At 40.0% G+C, this 19,324-nt stretch overlaps 1 protein-coding gene across 3 annotated transcripts in view; it reads left to right on the top strand.

Moving 5' to 3' along the window:
* GABRA2 (gamma-aminobutyric acid type A receptor subunit alpha2) overlaps positions 1–19,324 on the top strand; it is a 140,122-nt gene that overhangs the window by 97,545 nt on the left and 23,253 nt on the right. The gene's annotated exons all lie outside the window — the stretch shown is intronic.

The raw sequence follows: 19,324 nt of genomic DNA, 5'->3' as shown, positions 1-19,324 counted from the left end.
ATCAGATGGCCAAAGTACTGGAGCTTCAGCTTCAGCATCCGTCCTTCCAAAGAGTATTCAGGGTTGACTTCCCTCAAGACTGACTGGTTTGATCTCTTCCATCAAATTTTTTATTTTTGCTTTCAAAGTTTGAAATCAGAAATCTCCTGGGTAATTGTTTCAAACATGGGTAATTTCTGTTTGAGAATCAGGCTTAATAAACATAGATCAGAACTTGAGGTGAATATTCAGATTTGCAAAATAGTGAACTATTGGTAATCTTCCCTGCTGGCTCAGATGGTAAAGCGTCTGCCTACAATGCTGGATGCTAGAGATCAGGGTTCAATCCCTGGGTCAGAAGATCCCCTGGAGAAGGAAATGGCAGCCCACTCCAGTACTCTTGCCTGGAAAATCCCATGGACAGAGGAGCCTGGTGGGCCAATAGTCCATGGGGGTCACAAAGAGTCAGACACCACTGAATGACTTCACTTTCTTTCTTTTTAACTATTGGTATTAGCAGCTGTTTGTTGAAGTTTTTCGGATCCTGTGATCTATTTCCTGCCCAGAAGTTGATACTATCAGACTGTGGTATAGTAACTACTACATTAAGTGACCTTTCAAAATTCATTCCTGTCCTAGTTTCATAATGGTGCATTTTTAAGCAAAATTAACGTAGTTAATCCAGGTCTTTAAAAGTATGTTGCTTATTTTGTTTCATTGCTAAATCATGTTCGACCCTTCCTGCCAGTCTCCTCCGTCCATGGATTTCCGAGGCAAGGATACAAAAGTGGAGTGCCGTTTCTTTCTCCAGGGGATCTTCCTGACCCAGGGATCAAACCTGTTTCCTGCTTGGCAGGCAGATTTTCTGCCACTGAGCCACCAGGGAAGCCCCATTAAACGTGAAAGTGAAGTCTGTCTGACTCTGTGCGACCCCATGGACTGTAGCCCACCAGGCTCCTCCATCCATGGGATTCTCCAGGCAAGAGCACTGGGGTGGGCTGCCATTTCCTTCTCCAGGGGATCTTCCTGACCCAGGGTTCAAACCCAGGTCTCCTGCATTGTAGGCAGACACTTTACCCTCTGGGCCACTGCTACTTATATTATAAACCTCAGTCATCGGAAACTCCTGTTTAACTTTAATTTGAGGTGGAGAATTTGATTGCTGCTTTTGACAGTATTCTTATACTTTGCCTTGGATTTCATCTGTGAAAGCTCGATAACCTTATAGAATGTATAAGGGAGATATCAGGCGTTTCAAGGGGGTCGTTACTGTTATTGTTTCGTTTTTATTTTTAGTTTTTGTGTTTAGTTTTTTTTTTTCTTTCACTTGAGCGTTGAAATAACAAAATGGAAAACAATTGATTTTTTTACTATGATTATTTTACTATTTAAACATGTTTAGGTTATTAAATATTTAGTTTCACTATAGCAAGATTTTGAGTGCATATTTATTTTCAGTTTTTAAACACTCAAAAAATAAAAACTATTATTTTTTTCACATATCTCCTAGTCTTTCAAGGAAATGATTTCTACTTGGGTGACTTTTTTGATAAAAATTATTTAATGATGCATTATTTATCACAAATAGCATAACATCTCCCTAGTTAAATCACCTCAGGGAGCTATAAAAAATCACCAAAACTATTAAAATTTGAACAGGCACAATGCATTTTATGACAGTACAATTATAAGATTGAAATAGTAAAAAGATTTGATAACAGTGGGGAGTTCATACTGAGTTTTCTATGGTCTGTTCTTTCATTGCTTTGTTGTTATCATACTGGATATATTAATTTCTTTTAAGCTTATGAAATCAGAATACTACTATTTTAGGCTAGACTCTTGCACACAGTACCGTAGATTGTGGTTAAGAGGCAACAGAAATCTCTTTCTTGCAGCGTTGGAGGCTGAAAGTTGTGTATCAGGTTGCCTGATGGTGGGGTCTTTGTATCCTCATGTGGCAGAAAGAGTGAGCTAACTCTCTGACCTCTTCTTATCAGAGCACTAATCTCATTAACGAGGACCCGAACTTCACGACCACATTACCTCTCCAGAGTCCCACCTCCATCACGCCAGGGGTTTGATTTCAGCATGTGAATTTGGGGGGGAACACAGACTTGCAGTTCATAACAATTCCTGTGGTGTCTAGTAGTTACACTGGACTGAATTTCCCTCGGTAATGGAGCAGAGATGTGGAGATCCCCAGAAAGGCTGTATTCAACCATTGCTCAATCTGGCCTTTCCTTAACCAGAACTTCCAATTCATTTCTGATAGCATTTGAGATTAGATATAAGCCATGCAAGATTTCTTGGAAGTCATCTCTCGAATATAATAGATTTTGACTGATGGATGTTTCTTGCAAAAGATCGGTCTTGAAGTCATATGCTAAGTCACTTCAGTCGTGTCCGACTCTGTGCGACCCTATAGATATAATGACAGTACTAAATTCGTCTGATAGCATTAGGCTACCAAATCATGCCTAAATGAAGAATCGAATCACATCCTTTAAGAAATCTAGGAACGCAGTAGTTCAGCCAGATAGGTAAAGAGTTTAACAAGCCCAGACGTCCATTCTGAAGAGACTGTGGACCTTGGAGGAACAGAGAAGAATCCAGTTCAAGGCTTTCCTTTCTCTTTTCCTGTGAGGCACATTAAATTATTTCTCAAAGTGGGAAATGAATAACTAAAATAATCTAGCCCAAGGATTTCTAAGCAATGATTTAAGCAGTTATAATCCCTACGTCTTTTGATTTTTTTCTTAAACCACCACTAGATGGGACTCTTGCATCCTTCGTCTGCATTCTTAGCTGCTCTATCTAGACATGGGGACCTAGAGAACTCAGAACCAACAGGAGCCGCAAGGCTCTTTGCTTGACAGGTTCCAAGTGGACATTTGCATGTATCGTTTAATGTTCAAGGCGTATCATAGTTCCCATTTCAGAGATAAGGCCACTGAGGCTGAGAGAGAGAAAGTGGTAGGGAAAGGGAGAAAGAAGGGAGGATAATTTAACATTTGATGGATATTTTTATATACTAGGTATTTATAGTGTACTTTATCCTCTCAATGATCCCCCTGTCCTAAAAAATAACATTTTCATTTTACGGATGGAGAAGTTACTGAATCTTAGCCAGTTCACAGAGCTGCTATGGCAGAAGCAAAATCCAAATCTGTGCCTGACTCTAGCGCACACTGCCTCTGTGCACACACAGCAGAAACACGCTGGTGCATGATCTAGCTCTAAAAAGGGTGGCACTGTTAGGGGCTGAAGTCGTAAAACACAAGGGTTAGATTCGTTACATTGAAAATTGCGTAACATGGACATACAGTTGGCTTTGAAAGAGACCATTTATGGATTAGGCAGTGCAGTTTAGTGGAGTGTGGGCTTTCGAGGCAGTCTGCCTGGTTTGTATCCTGCTTCAGCCACTTGTTAACAGTGTGATCCCCAGTAAGACATCAGCCTTACCAGCCTCAGTTTCCTCAACTGTAAACGAGAATGATCATGATGTCAAACTCACAGGGCTGTTATAAGAGTTGAACAAATTGATACATAAAAAGTTCTTTTAATAATGTTTGGCACATAGTAGTTGTTCCAAAGTGATACTTTTTAATCCTATCTGAACTAATGTAAGAATACATGATTTATGCATCAATTTATACCATTTTTATATTCCATTCATAGGTACAATGTAGTGATGAAACCGCTGTTTCATTCTAAAGCTTAGTAGCTTCTTAACCTGTTTGTTCCTTCTTCGAGAATTTGTAAATATGGTCCCCTAATGTTACTGTTCATGGATTTTTAATTATTTCACTCGATGAAACAATGGCATATAAGTATTTACTTTTATCAGAATCTGTTAAGTGGTAGCGTTTCCAGATGCCTACAAACTGCTCAGAGTATGGCGGAGTTGGAGAGACATATAAATAAATGTGAAGAGAGGAAGTGTTCCAAATCAGGTGAGAGCACAAAGAAGGAAGCAGTAAAAATGGAGAAAATCAGAGAGGGCCCCAGGGAAGAAGTCAAGCCAAGCTTAGAAAGTAGTATCATGGAAAAGGCAATATTCCAAGCAGAGGGTGCATGATTATCAAAAGCAACACAGAACATATAAAGAAAAACAGATTATTGCTCAGTGTATCTCAGGCATGAAATTCTTTTGTTTGTAAGAATAGTTAGAGGCCAGTTTATGTACAGCTTATATTCCTAAAAGAAATCAACCTTGAATATTCTTTGGAAGGACTTAAGCTGAAGTTTCAATATTTTGGCCACCTGATGCAAAGAGCTGAGTCATTGGAAAAGACCCTGATGGTGGGAAAGATTGAGGGCAAGAGGAGATGGGGTGACAGGATGAGATGGTCGGATGGCATCACTGACTCAACAGACATGAATTTGAGCAAACTCTGGGAGATAGTGAGGGACAGGGAAGCCTGGTGTGCTGCAGCCCATGAGATCACATAGAGTCAGATGCGATTTAGCAACTGAACAATACAGCAAAAGCCAGGGAAACTGCTTGAAATGTATTTTAATGAGAGAGTAAAATGGATGCCTTTGAGTTTAGGCAAGACAATTATGAGAAATACTGTGTAAATAGATTGAAATGGTATGAGTGATAGAGGATGACTATTTAAGAGACAACTGATATAATCCATGTGAGAAATAAGGAAAGCTTGAATGAACTTTGATGGAGAAGGAGTCATAGGTTTGGGAGAAGCTAGGGAGGGAGAATCTGTCGGACATAGTGAATCTGAAGGGAGATAAATATAAACCTTGCAGAATACTCCCGGATTCCTTATTGAGTGCCTCGACAAATGTGACATCATTTTATGATAAACAATTATGGGAGATGTGGTAAGTTTTGGTTTAGATTATAGTTGTAGTTGTGACGGCTAAAATTTGAGATTTCTATGGAGCTTCTCAGTATGGGGTCACTGTGTAAGATTTCTCTGGCCGCTCTGACCTTAGTCTTAGTGTTCTTCATTCCATTCTACACAGTGTGGCAAAGGTAATCTTTGTAAAACTCAATTCTACTTATATAACCCTCTCCTGCATGAAACTTCTCTATGACTGTATATTTTTTTTTTCAGTGGGTTTTGTCATACATTGACATGAATCAGCCATTGAGTTACATGTGTTCCCCATCCCGGTCCCCCCTCCCACCTCCCTCTCCACCCAACTCCTCTGGGTCCTCCCAGTGCACCAGGCCCGAGCACTCGTCTCATGCATCCCACCTGGGCTGGTGGTCTGTTTCACACTTGATAATATACATGCTGTTCTCTCGAAACATCCCACCCTCCCCTTCTCCCACAGAGTTCAAAAGTCTGTTCTGTACTCTGTGTCTATGACTGTATATTATGGTCATTGACTGAAGCCCTTACCATGACTGTTTGGCCTCTAGGGGCCTCCCCAGCCTCACCTGTTCTGAGTCTACCTTTTTATCCACTGACCTACATCAGACCCAGGACCATGTTTTTCTTCATTGAACCTATTCCTCAGATTATTCAAACTTCCTTTGCTATATCACTTCCTGTACCAAGCCTTCTCTGACCCCAACATCTTGGGTAGGTACTTTTTAGCTAGTCTCAGAGCAGCCATACTTTCTCTGTCACTTACTACACCATCTGTGCAATTTGCCTGTTAATTATCTGTCTTCCAGTAGATGATATTCTCCATGAGCATATAATTCATGTTCTTTTGTATACACTTATCTAACACAGTGGCAGGCATGTGATAGACTGGATAGATTTTTAATTAAAAATTAATGTCATGTAGGAGACTTAATAAACTGGTGTTGAGCTTATTAGAGATATCAGGAAGATGGTCACTGGAGTTCATAAAATACATCTTTAAAGATATCTGTCATATGAGCACAGATTGGGAAATCAGAGTAAATTATATTGCCCAGAAGCACAGTAAAGTAAGAGGAGTGGAAGAACAGTCATGTTGCCTTGTGGAATCTGAGCGATTGAGTGACACGTGGTAAAGGGCAGCCTCCTGAGAACACTAGAGAAGAGTGGGCCAAGACAGAACATGCGTGGGAGCACTAGCTCTCCAGTCCTACTTAGACAGGACCGAGCTATTGGGAAGTGAGCTTTGGGACTGTCTCAAGGCTGTATTTGCATAGCAAACACAGTGGAATTATTTCCAGGGGGCCAGTGTATGTACATATGTTGAAGTTTTGTTTTAGCAGATAGTTTGATATCTTAGAGGGCTAATATAAAACACCCCTTTCTTCTTTTCCCAGTTTTTCAGACAATTTATATAGTCTGCGCCTGAACCATCACAGGCTTCATCTGTCAGAGATGACTAGCTATTTCCTAATAACTTACAGAGCACTGCAGGTCTTGATTCTAGTTGTGTACATCGGGTCGAGACTGCCCTGATTTGACGTGCATTCCCACTCAGTTCCAGGCCTTCCTTACTGCTGGTGTGGCCACATGGCTAAATTCTCACAGACACACGAGTAAACGTTAGGTGTTGGACTTTCAGTTTGTGCCCTGAAGGTAAACATATGGACCCTCTTCATCCTCCCTTCTCTTTTGCTGGAATGCAGGCCGAGTGCTGGCGAGCCCCCTTCAACCTCAGGGACGTGGATGCTGCCATAAAAATGACAGAGAAACAAGAGAGAGGAAGCCTGGGTCTCTGATACCACAGTCGTCTTATTAACCTTAGATGTCTTACTCCAAAATTGTTAAATGAGAGAGAGGCTGGAGGGGTACTTTCATTTTATCTTATCTGCTTTCCTACCCGCTCACTCTGGAGAATAGTCTTTAGTTGGTGTTTACCTTAATACCTTTTCTAAGAATTAACTCTAACCTTATCTTATATACATAATTTTATATATGTACATATTACATCTGTAACTATATATTATATATATTGCATATAGCTATGTGATATATCACCATATACTATGTACATACTACTTTATATATATATTATATATATATATGTGTGTGTGTAAAATGTTATATCTATAGTATTTTAATTAGATTTCTGGAGCACATAAAATATTTATTTAAAATTGTTTCAATGATCATACATCTCTTAATCCCAATTCCCTAGTCATTGAATTCTGGGGAGAAAACAGCTAGTATCAGAATATTTTTGTGTGTTTATGTATTTAACCCAAAACATACACAAACATACCCACTCACTTATATGTGTGTATCCACACAAATAGGCGCATTTTCTTCAAAACTATATTAACTCATTCAATGAGAAAACATGTGCCAGACGCTATTCTAGACCTTAGAGACACAGTGAACGTCACTCAGTCATGTCCGACTCTTTGAGACACCATGAACTGTAGCCTGCCAGGCTCCTCTGTCCATGAAATTTAACAGGCCGGAATACTGAAGTAGGTAACTTATCCCTTCTCCAGTGGATCTTCCTGACCCAGGAATCAAACCGGGGTCTCCTGCATTGCAGACAGATTCTTTACCAGCTGAGGTACCAGGGAAGCCCTTAGAGACATAAAGTAAGCAAAAAAGATGTGATTCCTACACTCACAGTCTGTTTGAGGAGAAAGGAAAGTAAACAAACAAACAAACAAACAAACAAAATATATATATATATATATAAAATGATATGTTATGGTCTAGGAATATTCAGGGTGCTCTCTGATAACCTAGAAGGGGCATTGAACACAGACTGGGAATATTCACTGATACCCATAGCTTGAGGTTCCACCACTGATTCCCCAGAGTTCTTGAATATTCATATCCATATTTGTATGTGTACTTGCACATTAACATTGATTGCAAATACATTTCCATTTGTATCATGAAAGTTTTTAATATCTTATTAATTTCATATGTTTCACAAATGTTAAATTAGGGTCAATAACATTACTGTATGAATATTCTTCTTACTTTCAAGCTTCAGTATGATTTTGTTTATGCTTATAGTAAAAGCATTAAATAATTTGGCCAGATTTTATAAGTAATATTTTTGCCAAAAATATGATCAAGCTAGTTAGTAGAGGAACAAATATTAGGCAACTTAACTGAATACATCAGGTACATATAATTAAAAACTTGGTTTATTTCTTGAATTGTCCTATTTTTAACAAGTTATTTTTAAATGAAGTAGATTCAGTGATATAACAATACTCTGTCATTTTATTATAACTCATTTTCATATGTTTTCAAAGCTCCCCTTTCAAGATTCAGTTAGCAGGAACACAATGAACTGTTAGAGCCTCTGTCTCACATTGAATGGTGCTGGCCAAATGCAGAGATTTATGAATTCGCCTTGTTGACTATCAGTCATCTGCTGATATTAGTTCATTATTTACTTCCATAAGATTGTATTATATTGATTCACTACTTTGCTAAACATTACCAAGCTCTTCTGATTAACTGTCAAGCTCAACTACCCATAACACAACCAGAAACCCACAAGAAAAACAAAACGCAGACATATAACTAATAACATGGGAAATTGTAAAAAATCACGTGTTTAAATCAAAGCCCTGAGCTTCAGGCTTCATCACTGACATGTAAAGAGCTTGCAAGTTGTCACTCCCATCTTTGCAATTAGAGAAAGCTGAACAAATGAAAATTGAGGACTTCTATTGCATTCATAGGAGAATTGAGGTGACAGGCAAACTGCCATCCCAGTTTGGGGAGAGGCAGGCACATCCAAGTGTGGATCACAATAAACTGTGGAAAATTCTGAAAGAGATGGGAATACCAGACCACCTGACCTGCCTCTGGAGAAACCTGTATGCAGGCCAGGAAGCAACAGTTAGAAGTGGACATGGAACAACAGACTGGTTCCAAATAGGGAAAAGAGTACATCAAGGCTGTATATTGTCACCCTGCTTGCTTATTTAACTTATATGCAGAGTACATCATGAGAAATGCTGGGCTGGATGAAGCACAAGCTGGAATCAAGATTGCCAGGAGGAATATAAATAACCTCAGATATGCAGATGACACCACCCTTATGGCAGAAAGTGAAGAGGAACTAAAGAGTCTCTTGATGAAAGTGAAAGAGGAGAGTGAAAAAGTTGGCTTAAAGCTCAACATTCAGAAAACTAAGATCATAGCATCTGGTCCCGTCACTTCACGGGAAATACATAGGGAGAGAGGGGAAACAGTGTCAGACTCTATTTTTTTGGGCTCCAAAATCACTGTGGATGGTGAATGCAGCCATGAAATTAAAATACACTTACTCCTTGGAAGCAAAGTTATGACCAACCTAGATAGCATATTAAAAATCAGAGACATTACTTTGCCAACAAAGGCCTGTCTAGTCAAGGCTATGGTTTTTCCAGTAGCCATGTATGGATGTGAGAGTTGGATTGTGAAGAAAGCTGAGCACCAAAGAAGTGATGCTTTTGAACTGTGGTGTTGGAGAAGACTCTTGAGAGTCCCTTGCACTGCAAGGAGATTGAACCGGTCCGTCCTAAAGGAGATCAGTCCTGGTTGTTCATTGGAAGGACTGATGCTGAAGCTGAAACTCCAATACTTTGACCACCTGATGCAAAGAGTTGACTCATTGGAAAAGACCCTGATGCTGAGAGGGATTGGGAGCAGGAGGAGAAGGGGACGACAGAAGATGAGATGGTTGGATGGCATCACCGACTCGATGGGCATGAGTGTGAGTAAACTCCGGGAGTTGGTGATGGACAGGGAGGCCTGGCGTGCTGCGATTCACGGGGTCACAAAGAGTCGGACACGACTGAGTGACTGAACTGACCTGAACTGAATGAGGCACATCCAGAGAGACACAGCTAAGATTCTTTTACCTGGAGGAGATGCTGCTTAAACAGCGTACACAGGTAGATGTATTTAAATGCTTGTTTTCATAGTTGTCAGATACTGGACATGTCCTCATGTGAGAGTAGGAAACTAGTAAAGCCACGGCTTTTGAAGGAGCCCCACATATTCATGGGCTTTTACCTCCTGGTATCCCACGAGATTCTCAGGCTACAGATCTAAGATATAGCCATTCTTCACAATAGCAGAGGAAGGGGTAAGGAGAAGAATCTTTTTGAAACGGTACCCAGAGCCTTTTCCATAACCACAGCCTGTGTCCAGGGGAAGGCCCTTGGCCCGAGCCTCAGCCCAGCTCACAGAGGCTATTCCTCCCACTCAAGCTGCTCCAGTCTTACTTTCTCACCTGAGAAGATATGAGAAAATGAAATGCTATCAACAGAGATCAGAGTATCACGGAAATAGATTGGGCATGCTACAGCCTCTGCAGGGAGGAAGGAGAAGGGGGAATAAAGCCACACCAGAAAGAAACACTTGTGATGTTACAGTCTGAGACACAGGCTGCCTAAAAGCCTGAGATCAAGGCAGATTTTATTAATAGTTCAGTCTTCCTTTTGTGCACCCTACCACCACACCCATGAGATGCCTGTAACAGCGGCGGCTCAGAGCAGGAGGAGCTGAAGGCGCCGGCTCCCTGGGAGAGGGGGTGGCTAGGAAAGCCCACGGTCAAGAGTGGAAGCCACAAGAAAAAAAAGAGCCTTGAACCCCGTGGCACCTGTAATGGCAGCAGGCATTAGACACAACCGTCTAGCCAGATTAATTCAAATCCTGTCCTGAGGGTCTATTTATGTCAGTCCCTATTACCCAAATTAACATGGTCAGCTTTTAACAAAAAATTATCAGTGATGTATGTCAATTACACTTTACGAATACTTGGGGTAAAAATTAGAAGGCATGCCAAAGGGAAACATTAAAAAAAAAACACAGTTGGAAGAGAAAAAGCAGCAACAGAGACTCAGGCATGACAGAGACGCTGGAATTATAAAATAAGGAATTTAAAGTAACGACGATTCATATGTTAGTACCTCTAGTGGAAGAAGTGAACAACCTGCAAGAAGAGGTTGGTTGTAAAAGCAGAGAAATGGAAACTCTAAAAATCAAAAGGAACGATAGGAATAAAGAAGACAGTAACAGAAATGAAGAATGATTTTAGCAGACTCATCAACCAACTCTGAGGCTGAAGAATGAATAATTGATTAAAGCAAAGCAAAGTCGCTCAGTCATGTCCAACGCTTTGCGACCCCATGGGCTGTGGCTTAGCAGGCTCCTCCATCCATGGGATTCTCCAGGCAGGGATACTGGAGTGGGTTGCCATTTCCTTCTCCAGGGGATCTTCCCGACCCAGGGATCCGACCCAGGGATCCAACCCAGGTCTCCCGCATTGCAGGCAGATGCTTTACTCTCTGAACCACCAGGGATTAGCTAGTATGATTAGCTAGTATTTCAACTTTCAAACTGAAATTCAAGCAAGAAAAAAACTCAACTTAATAAATAACAACAAAAACAGAACAAAGCATTCAGGAACTGTGCCGCCATCTCGATAGGTGTAACAGAGCCATAATTGTAATATAAGAAGAATAAAGCGAGAACAGAAGGAATACTTGACATAATCGTGGCTGAAACTTAGCAAATATTAATGACTAAACCATAGGCCCCGAAAGCTCAGAGGACACCACACAGGATAATTATCTACAAAGAAAAACAGGGAAAAACACAGTCATATCATATTCAAACAGCAGTAAACTAAAGGCAAAGAGAAAATGTTTGGAAAAAAAGCCAGAGCAGATCAAAGCAATCACCCTAACTATGGAATGCTTCTCAGGTGGCGCAGTGGTGAAGAATCTGCCTGCCAATGCAGAGCTAACAAAGATGCAGGTTCGATCCCTGGGTCGGCAGGATACCCTGGAGGAGGTCAGGACAACCCATTCCAGTATTCGTGCCTGGAGAATCCCATGAACAGAGGAGCCTAGTTAACTAGGGGAGATTAATAGCCAGAGTAATCTTTTGAACAAGAAATGCTGACCATGTCACTAGCCAGTTTAGCATGAACTCTGTAAGGCTTTGGCAGTGCGCGTGGACGTCACTTTATCTTAGCAGCATCAAGCCGGCCTTGGATGGTCTGGCCTTTGCTCTCCCCTGAGCTGCTCTTCAGGAAACCCTCCTCTCTGTCTGCCCACCTTGCCGGATTCTCTCCGTTCCTCACAAGGCCGTGTTTCCTCGTGTCTCCGGGCTGGGCTTCTGTGCATATTCTGTCCTCAGCCTTGCCTGGTGACCCTGCTGACTCATCCCCATGTTTCTTTGGGGAAGCCTAACCCAACTTCCCAGTCTACGTAGGTCACCCAGTTACAGTTCATCATAGACCCAGCTCTGATGTTATATTATTTTGTGTTGTTTTGGAAAAACAAAAATCTCATACACAGCTGATTGGGTTTGGCTCCCATTCCACGCACAGCTCCACAGAGCCCAGCACAGAATGGGAACTCAGTGCCTGTTTGCTTTATAAAAGAAGGGATCGATTTCTTGCTTTTATCCTAAAGAATAAATGCTTATCAGTGACAGATCATTGGGCAAATAGTTTATTTAAAAAAAACTATATATTGACCTCCTAGCCTCTGCTATGCACCCTTTTACATTCTGGGGAGAAGATGACAAACAAACTCTAATCCCTGAATTTTAGGGGGGTTATACAGTCATGTAAACTAATAGAGAATTCCAAAAGGATGTGATATGATGGAGGTATGCACAGGGCCAGGTCATAGTTGCCTTTATGGGTGAAGTCCTACGGAAGGAGCAAGTGGAGCTGGGTGTGTTGGCCCAGGGTGCGTTATTTGGGTGCAGGAATCTTTGCTCTTCGGTTTATTGGTGTGTCCTCAGCATTACAAACTACCTGGCACTCAGTCGGTGCTCAATAATTTATTAAGACGTATTAAAAAGCATAGACATTGCTTCGCCAACAAAGGTCCTTCTGGTCAAGGCTATGGTTTTCCCAGGGGTCATGTATGGATGTGAGAGTTGGACTCTGAAGAAAGCTGAACGCCGAAGTATTGATGCTTTTGAACTGTGGTGTTGGAGAAGACTCTTGAGAGTCCCTTGGACTGCAAGGAGATCCAATCAGTTCATCCTAAAGGAGATCAGTCCTGGGCATTCATTGGAAGGACTGATGCTGAAGCTGAAACTCCAGTCCTTTGGCCACCTGATGTGAAGAGCTGACTCATTTGAAAAGACCCTGATGCTGGGAGGGATTGGGGGCAGGAGGAGAAGGGGACGACAGAGGATGAGATGGTTGGATGGCATCACTGACTCCATGGGCATGAGTTTGAGTAAACTCCGGGAGTTGGTGATGGACAGGGAGGCCTGGTGTGCTGCGATTCATGGGGTTGCAAAGAGTCAAACAGGACTGAGCAACTGAACTGAACTGAACTGAATAGGATTTTGGTAATAAAAAAGAGGGATGTGTGAAAGGGAAAAACAATTCTAGGTAAAGGAAACCATATGTTGCCCAAACTGACAAACTGTCCATGTCTCTGCCATTTCAAGCTGGAATATGAAAATGGCTTCATTCAGATTGCAAAAGCCTTTCATTAAGAAAGGGAGGTAAATGCGAAAAGGGTTTGGGGAAAGGGATATGAGTTTTGGATTTATTAAATCCATGATATATTCACGTAAGCATAAAAAAAAATGTAAATCCCTCACAATATTATGTACACTATAATTACCCTTTCAAACATGTTCTAGATCATAATCAGTAGTTTCTAAGTTCAAAAATTTTAAATTAATAGAGTTTGAGATCATTAGATGTTATGACAATATGTTATCCGAGTACAATGTCTGCCTCTTATGTATAGAAGCTTCAACATTTTTGTTGTTCAGATACAGCGTGTGTGGGTGCTTATTCACTTCCATCAGGTCTGACTCTTTGTAACCCTGTGGACTGTAGCCCATCAGGCTTCTCTTTCCATGGGACTCTCCAGGCAAGAACGCTAGAGTGGGTTGCCGTGCCCTCATCCAAGGTATCTTCCTGACGCAGGGATCGAACCCATGTCTGTCCGTCTCCTGCGTTGGCAGGTGGGGCTTTTACCACTAGCACCGCCTGAGAAGCCCATCAGATGCAGTAGTTCAGTTATGCATTAACATTTCAGCCTTAAAAATAAAACTGCAGTCTTTCATAGCGCGGGGCTTCCCAGGTGGCTCAGTGGGAAAGAATCTGCCTGCCGAGGTAGGAGACACAGGCTCGATCCCGGTGTCAGGACGATCCCTGGGGACGGAAATGGCAACCGTTTCCAGCATTCTTGCCTGGAGGTCCCATGGACAGAGGAGCCTGGTGGGCTACAGCCCAGGGGGTCGCAAGAGTCACACAGCTTAGCAGTAACACAACAACAGATTTCATACTGTGCTTCTGCTGTATTTGTTAAAATTATTACCATTTTGGGGGGAAGGAGTGATTATTGTTTTGTCCATTGGGCTCAAGGGGAAGGTGGGGTGGAGTGGGGAAGTCAACATTTTGTTGCCAGAAGTCCGTAGTTTCTGCCACTTCTACCAGCAACCAGCAGGTGGTATCAAACAGTTTTAAGTTTCTCTTCTGTTGCAGTTTTTCTGCCTATTTGGTTTCTGAGATATCTCCTTCCTAACTCGCGCCCCCCACCCTAACCACAAATACTCACTCATAAGCGTTTGATGGGGATAAAGGTCTCGAGGATTTTAAAAAATAGTTGATTTTTTAATTGGCTGAAACTTCTTTACAATTTGAGGATCTTATTTTTCTGGTTTAAATATGCCCCAGCCTTCCTTTCAGTGACATTACTCTAGGTGTCTTGCTATAATCAGAGGCATCGTTTCACATGCGGCAACTCTCTTGGTTGCTGTGACAACAGGATGCCTGCTTCTCAGTCCCTCAGCCACGTGACTTGTGACCCCACGGACTGTAGCCCCCCAGGCCCCCGTGTCCATGGGATTCTCCAGGCGAGAATACTGGAGTGGGTTGCCATTCCCTTCTCCAGGGGACCTTCCCCACCCAGGGATCCAACCCACAGTGGGAAAACACTACTCCTAATCCCCGCTTTACAAATGAGGAAATTTATGGAACAAAGACGCTAGGGAACTTCCTTAAGGTCGCAGAATTAAAATTCAGACATCTGGCCATGGGGCCCACAGTCTCATTCTCTGTGTGAAATCATTTCCCCGGTTTGATTTGCTCCTTTTAGTGTCTATTTTCAGTCAACACATAGCATTTCTTTTCTTTGACACCATTTACTCAGCTACTATGAACTGAGGTTTTCGGCACCTACAAGTTGGAATAAGAAATACTGCGCAGAATAAAATCAGAATGTAAAATGTCTATATGTTAGACATTCTCTGAGGAATAGTCACATATGCACATGTATGCATAAAACTGTAGTGCTGAAAGCGCTTTATGAACTACTTGCCTTTTATTTTACTTAAAAGAAACTTAGGCTTCCCAAAGAAGCACTGGGTTTCAGCGGTCCCTTAGAGGTGATAAGGGAAGACAGAGTCTGCTGAAGTGGTGTCGTGGAAACATCCATTTACGGAGGCCTTACGAGGAACAGGAAGATGCCCACTGCAGGGAGATGGGCACGTGGGAGGTGTGTGAACTCTTTAGGGAAGGGCACCTTTTGAATGCCTAGCTTTTCTATCTGCAGTGTGATGGAACAGACTAGGCTGAACTAACAGAGAGAAAAGCTGGCTTATGAGAATCTTATCCCTGCAGTACAAAGAAAAAAGAAGGGAGGGAGGGAAAGAGGAAGAGCTTTTAATCAGTGTTAACAATTTCCATGTCAAGTTTCCACAGTCAGATGAAAGAAAATAAAATTTAGATACAGGGGCAATTTAAGTATGGTGAAAAAGATTTATATTGAAATTGTTGTAACATTTTATTGGCTTGAGTGACTAGACTCAAATCTAATTTTAAGCTAATGGTATGGACTCAGAATCATAATTAAATTTATGGTCTGCCATAATCTGAATATGCATTTTTTGTAGATTTTTCTTTGTTAGTCCACATTAACGTATCTGTCATTCCCCAAAATTCACAGTTGAATTAGAAATGATTAGAAGTCATTATCTCTTGTTTAAATTAAAAACTTTTCGTTTTGTCTTGTCACAGAAGCAAAGAAGGGTCACTGCAGGAAAAAGTGAATTTCCCTCAATGTTAATTCCCCAGAGTAACTAATATCAATATGATTATCTTAGATAATACCCTTAGAGATTTTGTCCTTTCATGTTTATCTGATAAAATACCAAAAAAATTAAATAATAGAAAAATCACTGTTAGCATTTACAGACAAATATTTTAGCAGCCTCTGCCAGAGACAATGGATAACTTTTGGGTTAAACAATGGGCTAACCAAAAAGTTTTAAGAGGAAAACCTGGAAATGAACTGTACATTAAAATAATTAAACAACAATTTAAATAATTAAATAATTAAAAAATAAAATAATAGAAAAAGCCTGACCTTTTTTTTCTACTTCAACTGAACTTGAAGTAGAAACAAAGTTTCTGGTTCATCATTCCAAACCACATGCTATCTTATTCCTGAACTGGTAACTTAAGATGAATGTCCGTTTTGATTTTTTTTATTTACTAAGTTCATACAGTATATCTATATTGACACACAAATTCCTATGCATAAACTTTCATGAAAACTGGATCATGAAACTTTTTAAGAAGAAAATGTAGATTTTTTACAGTCAATGTTATCCCAACTTTATTGTTGTGGTATCACTAATGTAGATATTAAAAAATTTATTAAACTATTTCCCAGTCACTGATTACCACCTTTTTACTTTTACAAGCAGCGTTCATAATAAGGAGCCTTGTGTATCATTTATCTTTAAATATTTTCCTGCTATCACTACAGTAAGGTAGGTTTCTGATAGTATTAATAGCAACAAAAAGAGAATTAAAATAAAGAGCACTTAGTAAATTCCCACAATGTCCCAGATTTTGTGGTAAATGCATACTTAACTTTGACAACATTCTTCTGAAGCAGGCATAGTCTAGAGATCTGTTTTGAAGATATGGAATTGAGAAGAATAGTTGAGAAACTTACTCACGATCACACAGACAGCAACTAGTGGAGCCAGAATTCAAACCCAGCCATCTGACTGTAAAGCCTTCTGAGGACAGAACTACACAGGTATCCAGGATTTCATCCGCCCTGGCTCATCTAGAAAAATAATTCCTAGGTCTCAGGGAAGACCCATTCAAGTTGTTTGAAGTGATATCAACCAAAATGGTGGAGTAAGAAATACTAAAATCCCACATCTTCATAAAAGCAATGAGAAACTGGTAAAAAACTGTTAAAAATCAGCTTTTTCAGAACTTTAGAAATCAGCCAACAGTTTGCAACCCTGAGTACACTTATTTGAGAAAAATTGTAGAATCTTGGTAAGAATAGTAATCTTTGTGGTACTGAAACTTATACCCTAGTCTCATATCCACACTGAAAGCATTTACAGACAAATATTTTAGCTGCCTCTGCCAGAGGCAGTGGATAACTTTTGGATCAAACATTGGGTTAACCAAACAGATTTAAGAGGAAAAGCTGGGGAATCAATTACACATAAGTGATTTGAAAAACACCAGCGTATTTCTTAGAATCTAGAAAGCCACATGGATACACAGTTATGTGAATACCCAAAAATGACTGAGAAAGCCCACAGCACTCCCCTCTCATTGACCTTGAGCCTCTATACAAGCAGAAAGTGGATGCTAAGGCAGAGTTGGCAACTGCGTGGCTGAATGTTGAAGACATACCCCAACCTGCATACAGAATCACCTGGCAAAGACAGAGAAATGTATGCTTTCCAGGGTTTCAGAAAGTCTGTCCAATCATTAGATGGCCATTAGGCTAAGAAAACAGAGACTTCAGTGGTCCCAAATGAAGAGAATACAGAATTTACAGAATTAGTTAAGAAAAGTCACTATACAAGCAGAGACCATAAATATGTCACAGTTGAAAAAGACCCTGAAAAGGGCAAGAATATAATTTCCAGAATGGTCACATTACAGTATTCAAAATATTCAGTTTACAACAAAAATATAAGGTCTGCAAATTTAAAAAGTATATACCGTTTAAAAAATTTAAAAGATTCATTAGAAACTGTACCTAAGGAAGCCCAAGTGTTGCAATAAATAAAGACTTTAAATAAGCTACATTAGATAAACTAGAACAGCTAAAGGAAACCATGTCTAAAGAATGAAAGTGTACTAATGATGCCTCATCAAACATAGAATATCAAATCAATAGAAATTATAAAAAGTAAACAGGTAGAAATCCAGCAATTCAAAAGTACCATTACTGAAAAGAAAAATTTACTAGAGGAGCTTAATAGTGTATTTATGGAATCAGAAGAAAGAATCAGTGAACTCAGAGAAAAGTCATTTAAGATTCTTAAGTATGGGAAACAGGGAGTTAAAAAAAAAAATGAGAAAAAGTAATCAGTGCCTACAACACGTGTGGCATATTGTCAAGCATGTCAATATATGTACAGTGGTAGTCATGGAAGGAGAGGAGAGGGATAAAGGGATTAAAATATTTGAAAAATAGTGGTCAGAATTTTTCAGCTTTAATGAAAAACACAAATCAACTCATTCAAGAAGCTCAATAATCCAGACAAATCACAGGAGGAAAAAATTCCCTGCAGATCAATCTCTCTTATGAATATAGATTCAAATTTCCTCAACAGGAAACTAACAAACTGAAACTGGCCACATATAAAAAGGATTGCACACTTGTGACCAAGTGTAATTTACCACAGGAAAGTAAGGCTGGTTAAACATACAAAAATCAATCAATGTAATAATCCCAAATAGATTTATGGAATATGGGAAAAAAGAAAACACACCACCATCTCAATAGACTCTGAAAAACATAAAACATCATTTCATGATTAAAAAAGTCAGTGAACTAGCCCTTGAAAAGGACCTCTTTAACCCAATAAAGAGGATATTTAGAGGTGAAAGATTAAAACTTTAGTTCTAACATCAGGAACAAGATAAAGATGTCTGCATTCATCAGTTCTATTCAACATCATACTTCAGGCATAAGCCAGGGAAATTAGGCAAGAAAAACAAATAAAAGGCATCCAATTTGGAAAGGAAGAAATAAAACTCTATATGCAGTCACTATTCTTATATATAGAAAACTTTTAATAAACCACATAAAAACTATTAGAGATAATATAGTCAGGAAAATGTCAGGTAGGAGGTCAATACACAAAAAAATCAGCTTTGTTTCTATACACTAGCAATGAATAATCTAAAATGGAAGTTTGAAAAAAAGAAGAATTGAAAGTCTGGAAGTAAACCCATCTTTGATCAGTTGATTTCATCAACAGTGGTAAGATCATTTAATGGTGAAAGAACAGTCTTTTCAACAAATGGTGTTGGGCCCACTGACTATCCACATGCAGAAGAATAGATTTGGACATCTGCCATATACAAAAATCACCACAAAAAGGACCAAAGACCTAAACGTAAGATCTAAAACTATAAAATCTCAAGAAAATATAGGCTTAAATCTTTATGACCTCAGATTAGGCAACAA

This window comes from Muntiacus reevesi, chromosome 16 (genome assembly GCF_963930625.1).
Source record: "Muntiacus reevesi chromosome 16, mMunRee1.1, whole genome shotgun sequence".
In the NCBI taxonomy this organism is placed as follows: domain Eukaryota; kingdom Metazoa; phylum Chordata; class Mammalia; order Artiodactyla; family Cervidae; genus Muntiacus; species Muntiacus reevesi.
This window is presented reverse-complemented; position numbering and strand designations above follow the sequence as displayed.